The following is a 21,769-nucleotide window of genomic DNA, read 5'->3' as shown; positions in this document are numbered from 1 at the left end:
AATTTATTTTACAGTCCAAACTTTTTTATCAGATAGAATTTGAAAATTTTAACTCCAATAGGTAATTGTATGCCATTTGTGTACCACTGTGGTATTTCCCTCTACTTCTTGTCCTGGAGATACAACAGGAAATAAGAGAAAATCTCCCCATAGTGAGGAAATTCCCATTTTAGACAGATTTCAACAGAACATTTGTCCGCATTTGATGATTTAGCCTCACCTCTTGCTCTGGTGAAAATGCTAGGGGGGGCATTCATATCTCCAGGCTTTAGTGTGTTGCTCTAATGTTAAGACATCCAATGCAAAACAGCATGCCTTGAGGTGCAATTGAAAATAAAGGGCATTCCTTAACCTGCTTTTATGGTTGTGGAGGTTCTGGAGCCCATCTCCATATTGTTGGACCTGTCCACTGGTGATGGCTTTCTGGTCAGAAATATTTCAAATTCTCTCTCAGTTGTTCAGTCTTGCTATCCAACTGGATCCTCATGTGGCTTTGTTAAACATAAGCCCTCTGGAAGTGACCAAGGTTCAATTAAAATTTTAGCTTTAAATCACCACATATTTTAACAATTTGCCAGAGCTTGAAAAACACCTGTGCTTTGCTTCCTTGCGATCATAGATATGGTTACCCAGACTAGGATGCATGCAAAGATTGAAGATTTTGGAGCCTTGACACTTTGGTGGCATGCCATGTGGCATTTCCTTTAATAAACACTGTGTCCTCACCCATCTTCCTTACCCCTTTTTTGTTTTTTTGTATCCTCTACCTACAGTCTGAGCCCTAATCCGGGGGTTGCCATCTTATTTTTTTTACTTTTTTCTCCAATGTCTCTACTCTGCTTCATTGTATAAAGTAGGTAGTGTTCTATGTGCCGCTGGTACTGTTGTAACGCAGATTTATCCTTTATTTCAGTAATGTCTCATCTACTTGTCCTCTCTGTGTGGCAGTTGTGGACATTTTATATTTTGAAATTGCTCGTTCACTTATTCTGTACTCAAATCTTTAATAAAACCCTTTGAACAAGAAAATAAATGGCACCAAAATGTGCTTACACATGTAATGTGTTTTATTGAGCATTGTGGTAATTTGTCTTACCACAATGCACCAAAATGGACAGATTGTGAATGGGCCCTAAAATTGTGGATTTCCTCTTACTTTCTCTCTAAGCGGCAATGGTCCCCAGGGCAAAGACAGAGGGGTGAATCTTTCAAGCAGGGGCACATATAGCAAAAAAAATGGAGGGCTAACCCTTCATCACTCTATACAAAACGAAATAAACGTTTTCCATTTGCATACATTTTTATGAAAAAGGTTATGTAGAACGCCAATGAGAAATCATATAACAAACAAGATTTATATAGTATAGAAATACCTTGTGCTAAATATAGGTAAGAATGAAAGTATAAAAGATATGCTCCGTCTCATGTGAATCAACAAAAGCCAAGTATTGTGAACAAACACAAAAATAACTGGACATGTGCATTCGTATTTGTCTGAATGCATTTTCGTCCGAATTTCGTGTATTTTCGTTATCGTTTTAACAAACGAAAATGAACGAGCAGAATCCAAAATCCAAAAGATCCGACATAAAAAAATGCTTTGATTTCTTTTTTGTTGCTACAACAGTTCGATATAGATAGGAGATTTGACACAACGCTGACAATAGCAATCTGTGTCTATCGAACCTGTGGTCGAATGTGCCTAACCTTACATCTATTAGTCCAAGATTATTCTACACAGAGAGGAAAGATTCGACATAGAGAGAAAAGATTTGACATTATAGAGACAGTGTTGGGGTAGACCATTCGACATGAATGACGAAGATTTGACGAAGCAGAGAAAAACATACAAACGTCAAATCTGTCATTGAAGGCTTATGATGTCTGTCAAAAGTTCTAAGAAGATTCGACAAGCAGCTAAACTATACAACGTCGCAATCATACATTTTCAGTCAAATGCTCCGCCCATAGGCTATAGAAGAATTTGAATGTTAGTTGACTAGTAATAATAATTCATAAATATAATTATTACTAGTGTCATACAACATTAGAATTCTTCTATAGCTTGTAGGCGGAACATTCGAACGGAAATGTATAATTGCGGCATCGTACAGTTTAGCTGCTCCATCGAATCTTCTTAAAACATTTGACAGACACCATAAGCCTTCAATTGACATATTCAACCTTAATTAATTTGGATTTTCGGACGAATGCATTTTAAAAATAAATGAAATAAATGAAAACGAATTTCGGGAGTAACTAAATAAATTTATTTTTCGGATGAAAACGAAATTCCGAAACAAAATATTTCAGTGTGCACGTGTCTAAAAATTACCACCATGTGATTAAACTAACATATTACCATAATATGAAGCCAAATTCATCAGAAAATCATTCATCAAAAAAATATAATATTCAGCAAAAAAAATGTTTAAATATATTTTGCCATTAAAAAAAATACATATAAAGTGTCCTGGTGTTTTCATTTCAATCCATGTTCATTTCCTTCTAGAAAAACAAGTGAACCACTTTCCAGTGAAAATATATTCTCAATCCGTTTTTTATAATATAATTAAATGTGCCGCTTACCAGATCCCAATGATCTCCAAGTTATAAGAGATCATATTGTAAAAAAAACAAGGATTTGGAAAACACTGCGCTAAACCATAAAGAATAGAAAGAAGCTGCCAGTACCAAAAAATCGTGGATACAAAATTTAAAAAAAGTGTTCTGTGCTAGGTACAGCGCTACAATTGATAATGATAAAGAAACCCCAATAAAGGGTTAAAAGTGGGGTTGTCCCGATACCACTTTTTTAGGACCGAGTACAAGTACCGATACTTTTTTTCATGTACTCGCCGATACCGATTACCAATACTTTTTTTTAAATGCAGCCTTGTGTCCCCAAATGCAGCCTTGTCCCTAAATGCAGCCATGTCCCTAAATTCAGCCATGTCCCTAAATTCAGCCTTGTCCCTAAATGCAGTCATGTCCCTAAATTCAGCCATGTCCCTAAATGCAGCCATGTCCCTAAATTCAGCCTTGTCCCTAAATTCAGCCATGTCCCTACATTCAGCCATGTCCCTAATGCAGCCATGTCCCTAAATTCAGCCTTGTCCCTAAATTCAGCCTTATCCCTAAATTCAGCCATGTCCCTAATGCAGCCATGTCTCTAAATTTAGCCAGGTCCCTAATGCAGCCATGTCCCTAATGCAGCCATGTGCATAATGCAGCCTTGTGCATAATGCAGCTTTGTCCCTAGATGCAGCCTTGTGTCCCCAAAGAGAAAGCCAAGTCCGCCCCCCCCCACCATTGCCAACATCTAGTTGATTTGTGCTGGGGGAACATAACAGCTTTCATTGGAATAGCTGTGTGTTCCCCGCCACGCCTTGTCATGTATAGACACTCCCCCTTGCCGGGCACTTTGATAGATAGATCACCCGTCCAATCCTGGGACGGGTGATCTGTATATCAAAGTTTCTGGGCAAGGGGGAGTGTCTATACATGACGAGGTGTGGCGGGGAACACACAGCTATTCAAATGAAAGCTGTTATGTTCCCTAAGCGCAAATCAACTAAATGTCGGCAGCGGCGGGGGGGGACTTGGCTTTCTCTTAGGGTACTAGGCGGCAGCAGCTCTCCTCTCCTCCATAAGAGGACTGCTCTGCTTTGCTCTCCGCCCCCTCTCCACCCACACTCCACCCCCTCTCCACTCAGTCTCGAAAACAAAAAAAGTATCGGTAAAGCATCGGGAGCATTTGCGCGAGTACAAGTACTCACGCAAATGCTCAGTATCGGTCCCGATACCGATACTAGTATCGGGACAACCCTAGTTAAAAGTGAATAACATGCGTGAATCAAGGCAATTGCACATGAACAACAACACTGTGAAAAAACATGTACATATAAATTACAATGAAGTGAAACAATGAATGAATAAAGTGCAATAGATAAGTCCCAATATTCGCAAATTAATGTGTGCTAATAGATGGATCCTGGAAACTCATTCATCAAATAAACCAATCTTTGTGAAGAAGATAGAAAAAACTTCCTTCCACCAAAAGAGGCACCCAAGTGCTGGTGATGCAGTCTCCTTACCATAAGAAGTGACCACTATCACGGCGGTCAATGAAGGAGCAGGGTTTTAAAGTCTCCCTATAGACTCGTAACTGGTACCGATGTAAACAGTTGATAAGGCACTTACTGGTATCTGATAGCCTTTTACTCAGCAGCTGAGGGCTGTTGTTGTTCATGTGCAATTGCCTTGATTCACGCATGTTATTCACTTTTAACCCTTTATAAGAGATCATATATCGCATGAGGTTAAGGCCCCTTTCACACGAACGGATAGAATGGTGCTTTTAGCTGCGGATTCTACTGCAGCTAGAAGCACACAATGCTTTCCTATAACACCCTTCACACACTGCATTTAGCTGCGGTTTTGTTACCTGCGGTTTGGTGCGAATAGAAAAAATTGAATTGCATGCGTCCAGGTCCGAATTGGCGCCGCTATCCGCACATAACCGCAGGTAATCGCAGTGTCAGCTGCGTTTAGTATGAATCTTGAGGGGGAACTCCACGCCAAATTTTAAATAAAAAACTGGCATGGGTTTCCTCTCCAAGAGCATACCAGGCCCTTGGATCTGGTATGGATTTCAATGGAAACCCCGTACACCAAAAAACAGCATGGGGGCCCCTCCAAAATCCATACCAGACCCTTATCCGAGCACGCAGCTCGGTCGGTCAGGAAAGGGGGTGGGGATGAGCCAGCTCCTCCTGGTACCGTACCAGGCCGCATGCCCTCAACATGGGGGGTAGGTGCTTTGGGGCAGGGGATGCCCTGCGGACCCCACACCCCAAAACACTGTGTCCCCATCAATGGGGATAAGGGCCTCTTCCCGACAACCCTGGCCATTGGTTGTCGCAGTCTGCGGGCGGGGAGTTTATCGGAATCCTGGAGCCCCCTTTAATAAGGAGGCCCCCAGATCCTGGCCCCCCCACCCTAGGTGAATGAGTATGGGGTACATCGTACCCCTACCTATTCACTTGGAGGGAAAAAAACACACTACACAGGTTTTAAAAGTCATTTATTAGGCAGCTCCGGGGGTCTTCTTCTGACTTCGGGGGTCTCAGGTGCCTTCTTCCTTCTGCCGGGCTTCTCCGCTGTCTTCTTGCAGCTCTTTTACCAGTGGGGGGGGGCGGTCTTCTGTCGTCTTCTCCGGTGTCCTTCTGCTGGGCTTCTCCGCTGTCTTTTTGCAGCTCTTTTACCAGCGGGGGGCCCGGTCTTCTGTTGTCTTCTCCGGTGTCCTTCTGCTGGGCTTCTCTGCTGTCTTTTTGCAGCTCTTTTACCAGCGGGGGTGCCCGGTCTTCTGTTGTCTTCTCCGGTGTCCTTCTGCCGGGCTTCTCCGCTGTCTTCTTGAAGCTCCTTTACCAGCGGGGGGGGCCCGGTCTTCTGTCGTCTTCTTCCCTGTTCTCTTCTTCGATGTTGACACGTTGCTTCCTCCCACTGTAATGCCGGGTGTGCGGCAGGCACAATTTATATAGGCCTCTTATGACGTCACAGTCCCATCATGCTCCGGCGGTGACGAGATAAGGGGGCGAATATCTCCGGGTGACCCCGCCCCGTTATGTTGTCACCACCCAGAGCATGATAAGACTGTGACGTCATAAGAGCCTATATAAATCGGTGCGCACCCGGCATTACAGTGGGAGGAAGCGATGTGTCAATATCGAAGAAGGAAGAAGACGACAGAAGACCTGGCCTCCCCCCCCCCGTTTTTACAGCGTAGGGGTTCCCCTTGAAATCCATACCAGACCCAAGGGCCTGGTATGCCCTTGGAGGGGGAACCCATGCAGGTTTTTTATTTAAAATTTGGCGTGAAGTTCCCCCTCAAGATTCATACCATACACAGTGCCTGGTATTGTCGGATCCCCGTTCAATATCGTGCCGTGGCTAAACGTAACCGCAGCTAATCGCACTGTACAAATGGAGCTGATCGCTGTGCCTTGAATTTCAACAGAAAATAAACATCCTTTTAACTGTGGCAGAACAGCCGTCCGTGTGAAAGGGGCCTAACAGATATGTGGATTCCTCCTGTATGTAACCCAACCTGTTTCGATCGGTCAATCCAGCAGCCTCTTATTTAGCTTTCCAGCCCTGCACACTCCACCTGGACTCACTTGATGTTCTCCACTCAGTGTATGTGTGGGGTTTAAACATAGGGAAGACTCATCGCATAATACATTTACAAAAAAGGTTTATTAAAGCTAAAATAATCCACTTACAGCAACTAGGATAAACCTAAGAAATAGAAAGAGTAATCCATCCAAGAGATCAACAACAAGTATGGATCTCCTTAATAGGATCCTCCATTCCCAGAAGTAGCCTATTAAGGGGAAACATGTTGGAAGCTCCTGTGATGTGATAATCCATACTTGTTGAAGATGTCTTGGTTCGATTACCCTCTCTATTGCTTTAATGTATCCTAGTTGCTGTAAGCGCATTATTTTAGCTTTAATAAACCTTTTTGTAAACGTATTATGCAATGGGTCTTACCTATGTTTAACCACTTCAGCCCTGGAGGGATTTTCTCCCTTAACGACCCAAACAAAATTTATGTCCTTTTTTTCCCACAAATAGAGCTTTCTTTTGGTGGAATTTGATCACCTCTGCAGTTTTTTTTCTTTTTGCGCTATTAACAAAAAAAGACTGACAATTTTGAAAAAAAAACTATATTTTTTACTCTTTGCTATAATAAATATCCCCCAATTAAAAAAAAAAAATTCTTCATCAGTTCAGGCCACATACATTTGGTAAAAAAATTGCAAAAAACGTATATTGATTGGTTTGCGCAAAAGTTATAGCGTCTACAAAATAGGGGATAGATTTATGGAATTTTTAGAGCATTTTTATAAAACAAAATGTTTTACTAGTAATGGCGGTGATCTGTGATTTTTAGCAGGACTGTGACATTGCGACAGACAGATCAAACACTTTTGACACTTATTTGGAGCCATTGACATTTATACAGCTATAAAAATGCACTGATTACTGTATAAATGTTACTGGTTGGGAAGGGAATAACACTAGGGGGCGATCAAGGGGTTAAATGTGTTCCCTAGGGAGTGTTTCTAACTGTGGGGAGATGGGACTAACTAGGGGAGGAGACATTTTCGCTGTTCGTAATTGCTACGAACAGCAGATCTGTCTCTATTCTCCTGTCAGAACGAGATTTTGTGTGTTTACATACACAAATCCATGTTCTGGCTCTCATGCCCGTGATTGCGAGTGGCCACTGGCGATCATGCCCACCAGCCACAGGCATCGGGTCCCCCACCCTGCAGCGGGCGCACACGTGCGCCTGCTATGGCTCCTAAAGGAGTGGTTAAACCCCACACATACACCGAGTGGAGAGCATCAAGTGAGTCCAGGCTGGAGTGTGCAGGGCTGGGAAGCTAATTAGGAGGTTGCTAGATTGATCCATCAAGGAGGTCTGGTTACATACAGGAGGAATCCACATATCTTTTCACCTCATGCTATATATGATCTCTTATAACTTGGATCTGGTAAGCGGCACATTTAATTATATTTGGAAAAACGTATTGAAAATATTTTTTTCACTGGAAGTAGTTCACTTGATTTTATAGAAAGATTTGAACATGGATTGAAATGAAAACACAAGGAGACTTTATATGGTGTTATTGTTTCTTAAAGTAATTAATTTTGCACCCTAAAACTCCCATTTTGGCTTCTTGTTAATTATATTACCTGGACACTTTATATTTATATTTTTTTTAAGAAAATATATTTTTGATGAATTTTTATTTATTGATGAATATTATATTTTTTTGATTAATAATTTTCTGATGAATTTGGTTTCATATTATGGTATTATGTTTGTTTAATCACATGGTGGTAATTTTTGTATTTGTTCACAATACATCACTTTATTGATTCACATGAGACAGCACATATCTTTTATATTTTGAGAACCGAAGCAAGATTTATATGCCTAAAATTTCTAATTGTTCCCATAAAAATATAAGATAAGACACTGTAGATGCAAAATCTATGTAATTACATTTATACTGAGTGGCAATTATGGGGACCTTTGCTTTATCACACCCTCCTTTTTTTTCTAGGTGCATCAAAAAGTGATAATGAAACACCACAATTGTTTTGTTGATTTGGGTCCTAATGTCCATAGATATTTTCATTCAACTTCTAATGATGCCAAAGTAATTACCATTGCTGTGTTGTGGAACACAAATGTAGAGCTTGTTGCTAAGCAGGTCATAATATGCATTGATTTTTTTATGTGGGTTTTCTCTGGGGTTTCAAATGTTCTTCCGTAGTCCAAAGCAGAAGTGTGTACTTTGACTGTATAAAAGACATCTACTGGCTCAGCTTACAGTAATTAGGAATGTCATTCATAAAAAAAAAAAAAACATTTATATGCTACAAAATTATTGTTTTTTTTTTCCCTTTAATTCTTTCAGATACAGTCACAGTATTCTGATCAAATATTATTCCTATATTTGAGGATTTATTTTATGGACCCCTTCAAGGAATGAACAATTCTCTGTATGCCACATATCACTCTCTCCAACAGATTTTGTCACAGGGAAAAAACAGGTATAAAGTGCAAGCAGATAACAGGAGAGATTGGGGTAGGGAGCTCACGAGGAGCTCATGAGGATGGGATGAGGCTCTTGAGAAGTCTTTGAGAGGTGACAAGGGTGCTAGACTGCAGGAGGTCTTAGAGTTTGCAAAATATTTTGAGACAAGGTCGGTAATGAAGATTAGAACAGAGTTGTGAACGGCTTTGTAGATTGTTGTTAATATTTAGAATTTTATTTAAGTGAGCAGAAGCCAGTGTCAGAGAGAGGTGGCTAACACTGAATAGTTGATAGGGTGGATGAATCTGGCAGCAGCATTTATGATAGACTGAAAGGGGCATAGGCTGTGTAAAGGTACTGTAGGTCAACAAAGAAAAAGTTGCAATAGTCAAGGCAAGAGATAACGAAGGAGTGAACTAACTTTGTGGTGTTAATCGCTAAGAAGATGTATATGTTAAAACTTCACTAGGGTTAGGATGTCAAGATTTTCAAAGTGATTGGATGTGGGGCTGACCAATGGTAGAAAACACCCACACTACAGTTTACTGTGGGGCCACAGCAAGTGAAGAGAGACTTTTAGGATCTCTCTAGCAATCAGAATGGCAACTCCAACCAGAAATAAAGACTAAACAAAAGTCAGTATGTGTATTGTTCCCTGGGATAAAATAAATCAATTCTGTAGCATATAAAGGGAACCACTTTAACCGGTTCCTGACTGGCTCCTGTAGATATACGTCGGCAGAATGGCACGGCTGGGCAAAGTGATGTATATATATATATACGTCACTTGAAATTCCCGCCGTGCGGGTGCGCGCGCCCCCCTGCCACAAGCTCCGTGATTGTGCTCACGGGACCCACGAACTCGATGTTCGCTGGTTTCCCACGATCGAGTCACAGAGCTGCAGAATGGCAAGAGGCAAGTGTAAACATGCATCTCCCCATTCTGCCTAGTGACACTGTCACTGATTGTCTGTTCCTTGTGATCGGGAATAGCAATCAGTGATGTGTCACATGTAGCCACACCCCCTAACAGTAAGAATTACTCCCTAGGGCACACTTAACACCTTCAGTGCCACCTAGTGGTTAACACATTCACTGCCAGTGTCATTTTCAAAGTAAGTGCATATTTATAGCACAGATCGCTGTAAAAATTACAATGGTCCCAAAAATGTGTCAAAAGTGTCCGATGTGTCCGCCATAATGTCGCAGTCACGATAAAAATCGCTGATCGCCACCATTACTAGTAAAAAAAAATATTAATAAAAATGGCATAAAACAATCCCCTATTTTTTAGACGCTATAACTTTTTCACAAAACAATCAATAAACGCTTATTGCGATTTTATTTATTAAAAATATGTGGAAGAATACGTATTGGCCTAAACTGAGCAAAAAAATGTTTTTATATATATTTTTCTGGGGATATTTATTAGAGCAAAAAGTAAAAAATATAGCTTTTTTTTTTTCAAAATTGTCGCTCTATTTTTGTTTATGGCGCAAAAAATAGAAACCGCAGAGGTGATCAAATACCACCAAAAGAAATCTCTATTTGTGGGAAAAAAAGGACGTCAATTTTGTTTGGGAGCCACGTCGCACGACCCAGCAATTGTCAGTTAAAGCGATGCAGTGCCGAAACACAAAAAATGCTCTGGTCTTTGGCCAGCGAAATGGTACGGGGCTGAAGTGGTTAAAACCACAGATTTTCCGATAGGAATTTTTTTACGGTGAAAAATTTGAGAACCAGCTCTCAATCTTTTGCTGGTGGAAATTCCAACAGCAAAAGTACAATGGAGCATAAACAGTCGGAATTTCCGTTCAAAAGCTCACATCGGACTTTTGCTGGCGGAATTTCCGATCGTGTGTATGGGGCATAATATTTCTTACAGTAATCTGTATTTGGAGACATTAAAATTTTAACTACCTTCTCAAATTTATGTCGCCTGATGCTTGGAAATTCAAGGTGTATCTTTTTCATGTGGATCTGTTGCCTAAAAATAGCTGTTAAGCTGTGTTGTACTCCTTTACTAAATCCATCATGCCATACATTCATAAAAAAAAATGTTGTAAATGTATGGCCTACTAGAGTTGTTGAAAGTGCTCTCCTTACTAGATTGTTCTATGTTTTTGGCACAATTCTGTGCTTCTGTCTATGTTTATACTGTGGAAACTAAAGAAAACGTGCAAATTTTTTTTATTATTCTTTTTAACATTTTAATTTATTAATGGCCACTTCAAGAGCTCAATTCTAGTTTGAACAATTGTCATGGTTGACGTACTCCATTGTTGCACTTTTGTAAACAACGTTTATTTAAAAAAAATATATATCATTCTATTTTAAATTTCTTGGTGTTAAATTTTAGCCGATGTTTGCATTTAATTTGCACTGCACGTCATGCCTTTTTGATTTAGCAAATTTAAAAAAAAAATACTTGTGTACTCGGGATGTATAATGCCACATTTTTGTGTGTTCACTGCTGGTGGAATAGTGTCATCTTTCTGTGGGTCCTCTGTGGGTGTAATTAGGCTCTCGTGGGTGGAATTCCCCTTTCTGAGGATTTAAATAGGCCCCTGTTTCTGCTACCACACCGGTTACCGCCACCAAAAGGGTGGTGTTAAATATTGTGCCTTTTTTTAGTTCCCTTTTCGTTTGTGAATTGAACTTAAAGGTAAAAAAACATCAGACGGTACCGGCCCCCCTGAACCCCCGTTTTACTTACCTGACCCCTCGAAAGTCCCGCGCGCGTCCACGTGATCCTATTCGGTTTCCAGCCTGGTCGTTGATTGGCTATGCTGGACGGATTGATAGCAGCGCAGCCATTGGCTGGCGCTGCTGTCAATCACAGCGGATGATGCGGCACGCCGGGGCTGAGTGATACAGTTGGCGGCAATGCCCACCGCTGTATCACGGGAGCACGCTCGCAAAAGCTTTCCACCATGCAAGCTCGCTCGCATGAAGGTGGAAAGCTTTTGCGAGGAGGAGCCGAGACAGCCGCCGAGGGACCCCAGAAGACAGGGTTAGGGGACACTCTGTGCAAAACGAGCTGCACAGTGGATGTAAGTATAACCTGTTTGTTATTTAAACAAACAAAATGTTTGCCTTTAGTGTTCCTTTAAAGCGGTGTTCCGCCCCCTACGAAGAAATTAAAAGTATGCAGCTACAAATACTGTAGCTGCTGACTTATAATATTAGGACACTTACCGATCCAAGGTTCTTGCGATTTCAGCATCCCAGCTGATTTTCAGATCATTCTTGGTCAGGGAAACTGGCCGCTGAAGCCTTTCGTCTTCACACCCGGTTCTCTTCTATGCATGCGTGAAGCATGCTGTGCTTTTTAACTGCCCAGTGACAGAGAAAGGAGGAGGGGGCTGAACTTCTTAGGGACAGCGATGCAGTCTCCAAGAAGTGACTAAGGATACCTGTCAAAAACAGGTATCCATTCCCCCCTCCCCCTGAAAGGTGCCAATTGCGGCACCTTGAGAGGGGGGGGAGCACATAAGTGGAGGTTCCACTTTTGGGTGGAACTCGGCTTTAACAGATTACCACACAATTTTTGCGATATTTACCGTCAAAATAATTTTTTCATTGTTTTTCCTGAAAAATCGTTACCTTTTTACGAATTGGACTTTCTTAACATACGATAATTTATGCAAATGAGTAACATGATACCCTTACCGCATGCAATAAACCTTAGTGAATTGACCCCTACGTTTTCTAGAAATTTGGATGCAAACAGGAGCAAAAAGTAAGATATGTTGTTTAGGTTTGTCCTCATGTTACACATAGTTTTGGTAACTTTTTAAGGAACCTTTACAGAAATTGTACAGTTAGATTGTATAGTATATGGCCATATTTAAATGGAGCAAGTGGGTGACTAGATTGGTTGTGACAGAATAGGGTCCAGGGGGTAAGTGAAAAAGTAGCCATCAGAGACAAGTTTAGCAGCCTCCTCTGTGATTGTAATCGCTTGTACAGTATATTTATTATCCTATTTTTATACTTTTTTTACATATCTTTTTCTTCATGGGGTAAAGGTTTGGCCAGTGGAGGCCAGGCTGTCCCTGCAGATGTGCAGCAGCAAATCCTTTTTTATAGTTCTCTATTTAGGTATTTTAACTGCACATCTCACGTAGGAACAAAATTGAGACAGTAAAGGGCATTACATTTAAAAAAGGTATATTACACACTGTGCTGAGGATATCACAGTGCGCAGATATACTAACCGAGCACCACGACAAGATTGCATATGCAATTTCATATGCTGCAGTTAAAAATAGAATAGAGGTTCCAATAAAAAAATGCATATTGTACGTTTTTTTATTTTGCTTACAGGTATTTCTTTGCTTTGTGCATGTCTTATCATCCAACCTTTGCGCTTACCACATTGGCTTTTTTTATTTGTTTTTCAATTCCCAGATAATATGTTGATTCATACATCCCTTTGTGTATTGAACATCAGTGTATAATTTGCTAGCCCAGTTAGGAAACTGCAGTCTCCAACAGCCACGGACTCATATGACCCTGCAATGCAATTGTACCATAGCGATTCATCTCTGCTCTTGTTTATTTCCTTTAGTTAATCAGATTCGTTGTTTCTTCCAACTGTATCACTTCATTTTTTTATTTATCTTTCTTGTGTTGTACCAATATTTATTTAATTTTCTTAGAATACAACTCAAGGAACTCTTTTTCAGTCCACTAACCCAGTGCTATCGTTTCTGTTGTGTTCCAAATAAATTCTTATAGAATGTACATAATCTATGTTTGGACTTGATTACGTAAGTCAGGTCAAAGGTAAAACAAAGGTCAGAATTTTGCAAGTGATAGATCCCTATAGTGATCTTCAGTTCCAAACACTGGTCATCCCAAACAACTAGGTGAAAATTCTTGAGCCAAGGTGGGAACCATACAAAGGCAAGTGTCTCTAATTATTTTACGGTCTGTCACTTTTACAGTCACACAGTGACAAAGTGTGGTAGATTTCTCTTCAAGTAAACAAATATCAGTGATGTTTATGGCTCCAAATCAACGCATGCACTCTCTTTAGGTTACACAAGTTTAGGATGCCTTTGTAGTAATTAAACCTCATAATCTGACCATAATATACAAATGAAAGTGACGTGATTTTTTGTTATCTACAGTTTCACACTTTTTCACTCTTTTTTCATCAATCTTAAAAACAAGACATTTCACAAGACATTTTAATAGCAGTGGATCATTTATTATATACATTTTACAATTAATAAATAAACACAGATTAACTGTCAACTCTACTTCACAAACTGGAGAGGAATTTCTGATCAGGAGGAGCTTTTACAATAGCCATAGACTTGAATTTGCTCTCAAACATAAAATATAGATTAGACAATTGTCATTTCATGTCTAAGGGTTATCATACAGAACAGGCTCCAAAGATTATTCTGGTTATCCATAATTGATTTAAATATTCTATGCACTCGTGAACTTTCAGATTCTGCAGAGAACAAGGACACTGCTCTTATAAGAAGGGCTGAAGGGCTGGATTTTTGCATAGCCAACATAATTCGTGGTCTAGGGAAACAAGACTGCCAATGGATGCCCACAACTATCCACAGGACAACAACACATATAATAAAAGGCTCTTTCTGCCATAATAATTGGGTTAGGTATTCATAGATGCTGTACTTAGACAGTATGGGGTTGATTTCCTAAAACTGGAGAGTGCAAAATCTGGTGCAGCCGTACATGGTAGCCAATCAGCTTCTAACTTCAGTTTGTTCAATTAAGCTTTGACAATAAAACCTGGAAGCTGATTGGTTTCTATGCAGAGCTGCACCAGATTTTGCACTATCCAGGTTTAGTAAATCAACCCCTATATGTAGTGTACTGTGTACTTAAAGTTCCACTACTCTGGATCTGTAGACCTATATCCGAACTGTAGCAGAATAGGGTGAAAGATTACTCTTCTCTTCTAGTAGTTGATTCAAATTATACTCACACAGAGTGGGAAAACTGTATCATTTAGCCTCTCTGCACCCAGCCTCAGTGTGCCTCATATTACCATGGCATTTGATCCTAATAATGGGATGGTACAGTAGCCATTGGAGAAGGAGGGTGCAACACAAGGCAGTTGGTCTAGGGGACAGGGAGTATAAATATGACTCTGGGTTCTCAAACAACCACAATTATCATCCAAGCCATTTAATATCTGCACTGATACCTTCCAGTGCACAATAGTCAGTGATGAACCAATCTAAGCTCAGCTTTTAGTTTGTGGGTCTAACAACATAAACTAACCAATAATGGGGTTATGTAAGTGTATGCAGCAATGGGTAATAATCTTGATTCTTAAGAAGTATTTACCCAGAAGTGATAGATAGAAACAGAGAAACATATAAAAGTGAAGGCAGAAAATAGACCAAGTAGTCCATCGAGTCTGCCAATTTTTTTTTGGGGGGGGGGTTTTGTTTTGTTTTTGTTAGATTTTTTTGTTTTGTTTGTCTTGTTTGGTTTATTTTTTGTTTGTTTTTTGGGGCTTTTTTTTATTAACTTTTTTTGTCTGGGTATAGATCTATGTTTGAAGCCATTTACTGTTGACTGTCTCACTACCTCTGCTGGAAGTTTATTCCAAGCATCAGTAGCATTTCAGTAAAATAATACTTTCTAAAACTAGAACTTTCCTCCAGTTAGTTTTGGTCATGTCCCCGTGTTCTTGATTTTGGTTTCATATTGAAAAAACTGCCCTCTTGAACCTTATTCACTCCCTCAATGTATTTAAAGGTTTAATCATGTCTCCCCTTTCCCTTCTTTCCTCCAGACCGTACATATTAAGTTCCTGAAGTCGCTCTCGATATGTTTTATCCCCCCAGACCTTCTGTACTGTTGGCTAACACTGTACTCCCAATGTTGTACTCTCTCAAGAGATTATTTTTCCCTAGGTGCATTATTTTACATTTAGCACATTGAACTGCAGTTTCCACTGCTTTGACCAATCTTCCAGCAATGCCAAATCATGTTCCATGTTACAAACACCTCCAGGAATATCAACCCTATAAAAAACCTTTGTATTATCAGCAAAAAGACATACCTTGCCCAACAAACTTTTAGTTACTGTATTTATTGGCGTATAACACTCACTTTTTTACCCTGAAAATAGAGGGTAAACTGTGCCTGCGTGTTATACACAGGGGGCTGTGGAAAGATTTTTTCCTGAAATTTCCCTCTTAAAGTTAGGGTGCGTTTTATATGCCTGGGCGTGTTATACGCCAATAAATATGGTATATCACTTGCATATAGATTAAATAGAAGAGAACCCAGTACAGACTAGGGACTAGGGACTGGTCTCTGTTCTGAGTGAACCCCATTTATAACCACACTCTGGGATCTATCCTTTAGCCAACTGCATATCCCCTGAACCACCCAAGGGTTAAATCCTAGCTTGTACAACTTTTGTATTAGATCATTATGTGGAACTGTATCAAATGCCTTACTGACATTAAAATATGCCATATCCACAGCACCAACCTGGTCCAAAATATTGGTAATATAGTCAAAAAATAAACCAGATTAGCCTGACATGATCTGCCTTCAGTAAAGCCATGCTGATTTGGGTCCAGAAAGTTTGTATTTGTAAGTGATCAATGATCCTTATTTTCAGGAATGATTCCATTAACTTGACTACAACTAATGTTAAACTCACTGGCCTGTAATTGCCAGCTTTTACATTGCTGCCCTTCTTGTGGATAGGTACAATAAAAGCGGTTGCCAGTCATGTGGAACTTCTGTTAGAAGAGATTGATCAAAAAGACCTGTTAATGGTCCAACAACTATACCTCAAAGTTCTCTAAGAACTCTGGGATTAAGCTGGAAAAAAGCATGCACTTTTTAAATTCCATTACTTTAACTTGTGCATGTTTACAAAAATGCTGCAAGGAACTTCAGAATGCTGACATTTTATGTGTTGACTTTTTGTTTTTCCCATTTGAGTCAACTGAATGGCATCTAACACCTACAAAATGTGTCTAAAACATACATACATTCACATAGGGTGTGGAAGCAGCTTCAGCTATATACGATATCAAGGAACATATTTTAAAAAATGCTCCTTATTTAACATTTGCTGTTCTCTGATGCATATTTCAGCACTGCTAGGCATGATCAATAATTCAAGAAGGCAAGGTTTACTTTTCCTGACCTCCACTTACACCTTTTTACCATACCCCCTACAGCCGCACATGATTTGCATATAAATAAACATTGCAAATCAGTACATGTTCAAGTGATGGCTGTAGTGCTGTAGTGATAATGAGATTACATGGCAGAGCATAAAGTGATTCCTAGTCACAACTGTGGCTTTAAAATCATCAAGGGTGTCTCTGCTTTTGTTATTTAATCCACAAGCAAAAAAAGTGGATGTTCTTAATTTTACATCACAGGCGACATTTCAGGATAATAGGACTGTGGTAAGAAGAGAAGGAGCTTGTGGGAAATGAGGATATATATATATATATATATATATATATATATATATATATATATATATATATATATATATATATATATATATATATATATATATATATAATTTATTTATTTATTTATTTATTTATTTTTCTAAAGGAATAAAGATTACTTACTTTGCAAAGTGCATAAGGTGTAGCTGTGTTCACTTCGAACATCCAGTAATTTCCCTTGCACATGACTGGGAATAATAAATGAACACAACTTCACTTTATTTACTAATCCATGTGAACATTCACCTTGCTAACTGAACAGCCTCTGCTCTTTTATTAAACCCCATCATGCATTGACTTTTTGTATTAATTTGTATCTATTTGTTCAAATATGCAATGAAACATAGAGTGTACAGTTGCAGTTTTAATATTAGCAGTGGTAGTAATAATAGTAGTAGTATCATCATCATCCTCGAAAATATTATAATAGTAATATAAAATGTATATAATCTGCCAATTTTATTTTACTAAAATTGTCAGGCTCAATACAGAGAATTTTTTTGTCAGTGTGTCAGTTCTTTAATAAAAATAACAATTATCAAAAGAACAGAAGTCTTTCGCGAGGCCAGGGAACCAACATTTATGATAAAGATTTAAGTGCACTAACATAGTGAATGTTGCTATTATTGATTTAATGTTTGCAAAACTTAACAGCAGCTGATGCTGTTTGCAGCTTTAAAGCTGATTGTGGTGTAACTTCATTGGCCAGCAAGGTATTGCTGACAGAGTTTGGGGATCACGGTCCCTTTCCCTGAACTTGACTATGATTTATATAGCCATTTACTCATTGGCCGATAGCAAGAGCTAAAAAGCAGACATTCATTCAATATAACTGGAACAAAACAGCATTAATAATAAACAATTAATTACACCTACCCTTCCAAGGCTGCTTGAAAATGTAGCTGTATGTGGACAATCACTCAAGCAAAGTTTGTGTTAGTTTTTCCAACTTGTGTAATTAATCACAAAACCTGCTTAAAATGGTTATTCTCTTCCCTTGTAATGGTATATCTCTTGTTATCACTTTTTTATGAGGACTAGGGAAAAAAAGGGTAAAAGAACAATTGCTATCATTGAGACTGGTAGGAAGTAAGACATCTACCTGTTTGGGAGATTACATTATCCTCCGTGAGACCTAACAGGTAATGCATTCACTTATGAATACATTAAAGCAACTCAATCACTAGTATTAGAAACTCTTCAGTAGTAGTAGTAGTAGTAGTAGTAGTAGAGCAGGATGTATAATACATGCCAGCCTATTGGGTACAAAGTGAATGATTTACTCCCTTGCTGAACTCCAGGTGCTGCTTTCATCCAAGATATCTGGGTGTGTTGGACAGTATATCCTCTACTAAATGAGGTGGTTCTTCCCACAACTTTCTACAGTTCTACTGTGTTCTATTCTTAAAAAATCCCTGAGCATGATAATGAATGTTCCCAGCTCTCAAGAGTACGTGGTTTCTCCTCTGTGGTACGTCCTATAAAATAGTTTTTTCAAGAATCGGGCCAGGTCAGAATTAGGCCACTCCAGTGGCAGATTTTAATTAGGGCAACTCAGGTGATCAATGCATGTGAAAGTGTTTTTTCTTGCAATTGTACGATTAGCACATTGTTTGTTTTAAAAACAATAAAGGAAACACTTATACCTTGTTCTTTATGGGCCATTTATTCAGGAAAAAAAATATATTGTGTTACACTCCTCGCTTTGTATACATATGTGTTTCTATTTTGCTGGTGGAGAGGCTATATATCAAAAACAGCCCAAGATTCATCCTACTCCTAATATGCCACTGGACCACTCTAAAGTTACACATAGGTGTGGGAAGACAAAGTCAAAAACAACTGTACCATCAATAATAGACATGTGCATTTGTTTTCGTCCGAATGCATTTTCGTCCGAATTTTAGGTATTTTCGTTATCGTTTTAACAAACGAAAAGGAACTTGCTGAATCGGAAATCCGAAAGATCAGACATAAAAAAAATGCTTTTTTTTCGTTTTCGTTGCTACAACAGTTCGATTTAGATAGGAGATTCAACATGACACTGACAATAGCAACCTGTGTCTATCGATTCTGCGGTTGAATGTGCCTAACCTTAACTTTATTAGTCCAAGATTATTCTACATAGAGTGGAAAGATTCGACATAGAGAGAAAAGATTTGACATTATAGAGACAATGTTGGGGTAGACCATTTGACATGAACGACAAAGATTCGACAAAGCAGCGAAAAAACATACAAACGTCAAATCTGTCATTGAATTCTTATGGTGTCTGTCAAAAGTTCTAAGAAGATTTCGACAAGCAGCTAAACTGTACGACGCCGCAATCGTACATTTCCGGTCAAATGCTCAGCCCATGGGCTATAGAAGAATTTGAATGTTGGTTGACTAGTAATAATAATTTATAAATATAATTATTACTAGTGTCATACAACATTAGAATTCTTCTATAGCTTGTAGGCGGAACATTTGACCGGAAATGTACAATTGCGGCGTCGTACAGTTTAGCTGCTCCGTCTAATCTTCTTAGAACATTCGACAGACACCATAAGCCTTCAATGACAGATTTGACATTTGTATGTTTTTTGCTGCTTCGTCGAATCTTTGTCATTCATGTCAAATGGTCTACCCCAGCAGGAGCTGCGGTGGCTCAACGCGATTGGCACTGCGCTGACAAGCCATTCACCTCTGCAGCTAGGGGTTCGGATCCCGGTCTCGGCTACATGTGAATTGAGTTTGGTGGTCTCAGCCCGGCTCCCGGTGGGTGTGCTATGCGAGGTAAGCCTGCGCTTAGTACGCCCACCCCCCTCCCACAAAAACCACCACACTTACACGCACTCGAAATTGGGTTAACATCACGCACTTTGACCACGCGGTCTCTAAAAAGAGAGGCGAAGGACTAACGGGGCTGGTTGAGCGGGCTAATCCTCTCACTCCCTTATAGGGAGTCCCTCTGCCCCGTTGGGCTTCAAAGCGGAGCAGGTAGGGCGGGCTGTGTGGGAGGACCCCCTCACACACCTGCCATTGCCACCCGGGGCATGGAGAAAGGTGGCAGATTGCCTCTGGGGGAGGCCTGCCTACTCCCAACTCCTGCAGTCCGGCTCCTCTCTCGAGTACACGCACAAAATACACTTAAAAAAAAAAATGGTCTACCCCAACACTGTCTCTATAATGTCAAATCTTTTCTCTCTATGTCGAATCTTTCCTCTCTATGTAGAATAATCTTGCACTAATAAAGTTAAGGTTAGGCACATTTGACCGCCGATTCGATAGACACAGGTTGCTATTGTCAGTGTCATGTTGAATCTCCTATCTAAATCGAACTGTTGTAGCAACAAAAACGAAAATATTAATTAATTTGGCTGTTCAGACGAATGCATTTTTTTTACGAAACTGGATAAATAAAAACGAATTTCGGGAGTAACTAAATAAATGTATTTTTCGGACAAAAACAAAATTCCAAAACAAAATATTTCAGTGTGCACATGTCTAATCAATAATATCATGTATATGAATTACTTATAAAGAACACGAACTGAGGCTCTTAATTAAAATATCAATTTGACAGGTTTTTCTTATTTACCTAACTGTAAACTCAAGTGCCTCAGAATCCAAAGACAGTCAGATTGTGCTTGTATGTTCTGCATACATAAGCAAATTGAGTCATTAAAAATATCTCTTTAGTATTAACATACCTGCTAATTAAACTGTATTTGTTGGATATAATTGATTTATATATTTATTGCACTGATTCATTTGTTCTTGTCATCTTTGTTTATATTTTTTTGTCTTCTGATTTATTTATTTTTTTCATTTTGGCTATATTGATCATTTTAATTTTACATCAACAGTGGGCATCTTGCCCAGAAAACAGTGCATAGTAAATGTTACAGAGAAAAGACAGGGGATGCAGAACAAAAGGGTAAGGCGCACATATACAGATGTGCATTAGGGTGATATTATTACTGTGCCAAACAGAAAATTGGGTTCCAGTTTATACATCACTTAATGAGTGATTAGCTAATGTTCCAAAGAAGACCACATGTTATCAAAAGTTTATCGAATGTGCATTCATTTTGGATATCATGTTTTTCCTTCTAAAGGATATACAGTAGTTAATTTTGGAAGATTTTGAATGTTAAAAAAGAAAATTAATAAACATCATATCAGATTTGTGCACACTGTGGTAAAAAAAATTCAGTTGTATGTCCAACTGTGCTTAATGAGTGTACATTCATGGTTTCTACCTGTATTACATGCCCATGTATTGTTTTAAGAGATTGAGAAGCACTCATTTCACAAGCTCCATTTTAAAAGCACTTGCATAGTCTTCCTGGCAAATCGCCTTATGCAACCTTTTCATTGTTCAGGCTGTCACTGAACCCAATGAGAGTACACAGAACCAATCAGTGTAGACACAAGGAGTAATTTAGTTAGCAGTAAATATAAGATCAAGGCACAGATGGAGGTTTGTGCTGGTTGGGGCTAAAGTTAAAGCAGTTGTAAAGCTTTTTTTTTTCCCTAAAAAAAACATTATACTTACCGTACCTCCTTTTCTGGAGTCCACCTGCAGGTGAAATCGGCTCCTCCTCTTCTACGTGTGCCCCATAGCATGCCATGTTTTCTTACATTAGAGTCCTAGCATAATATTCCCCATGCACA

The sequence above is a fragment of the Rana temporaria genome, chromosome 2 (assembly GCF_905171775.1).
Source record: "Rana temporaria chromosome 2, aRanTem1.1, whole genome shotgun sequence".
NCBI classification, from domain to species: Eukaryota; Metazoa; Chordata; class Amphibia; order Anura; family Ranidae; genus Rana; species Rana temporaria.
The sequence above is the reverse complement of the archived record's forward strand: the minus strand, read 5'-3'. Positions refer to the sequence as shown.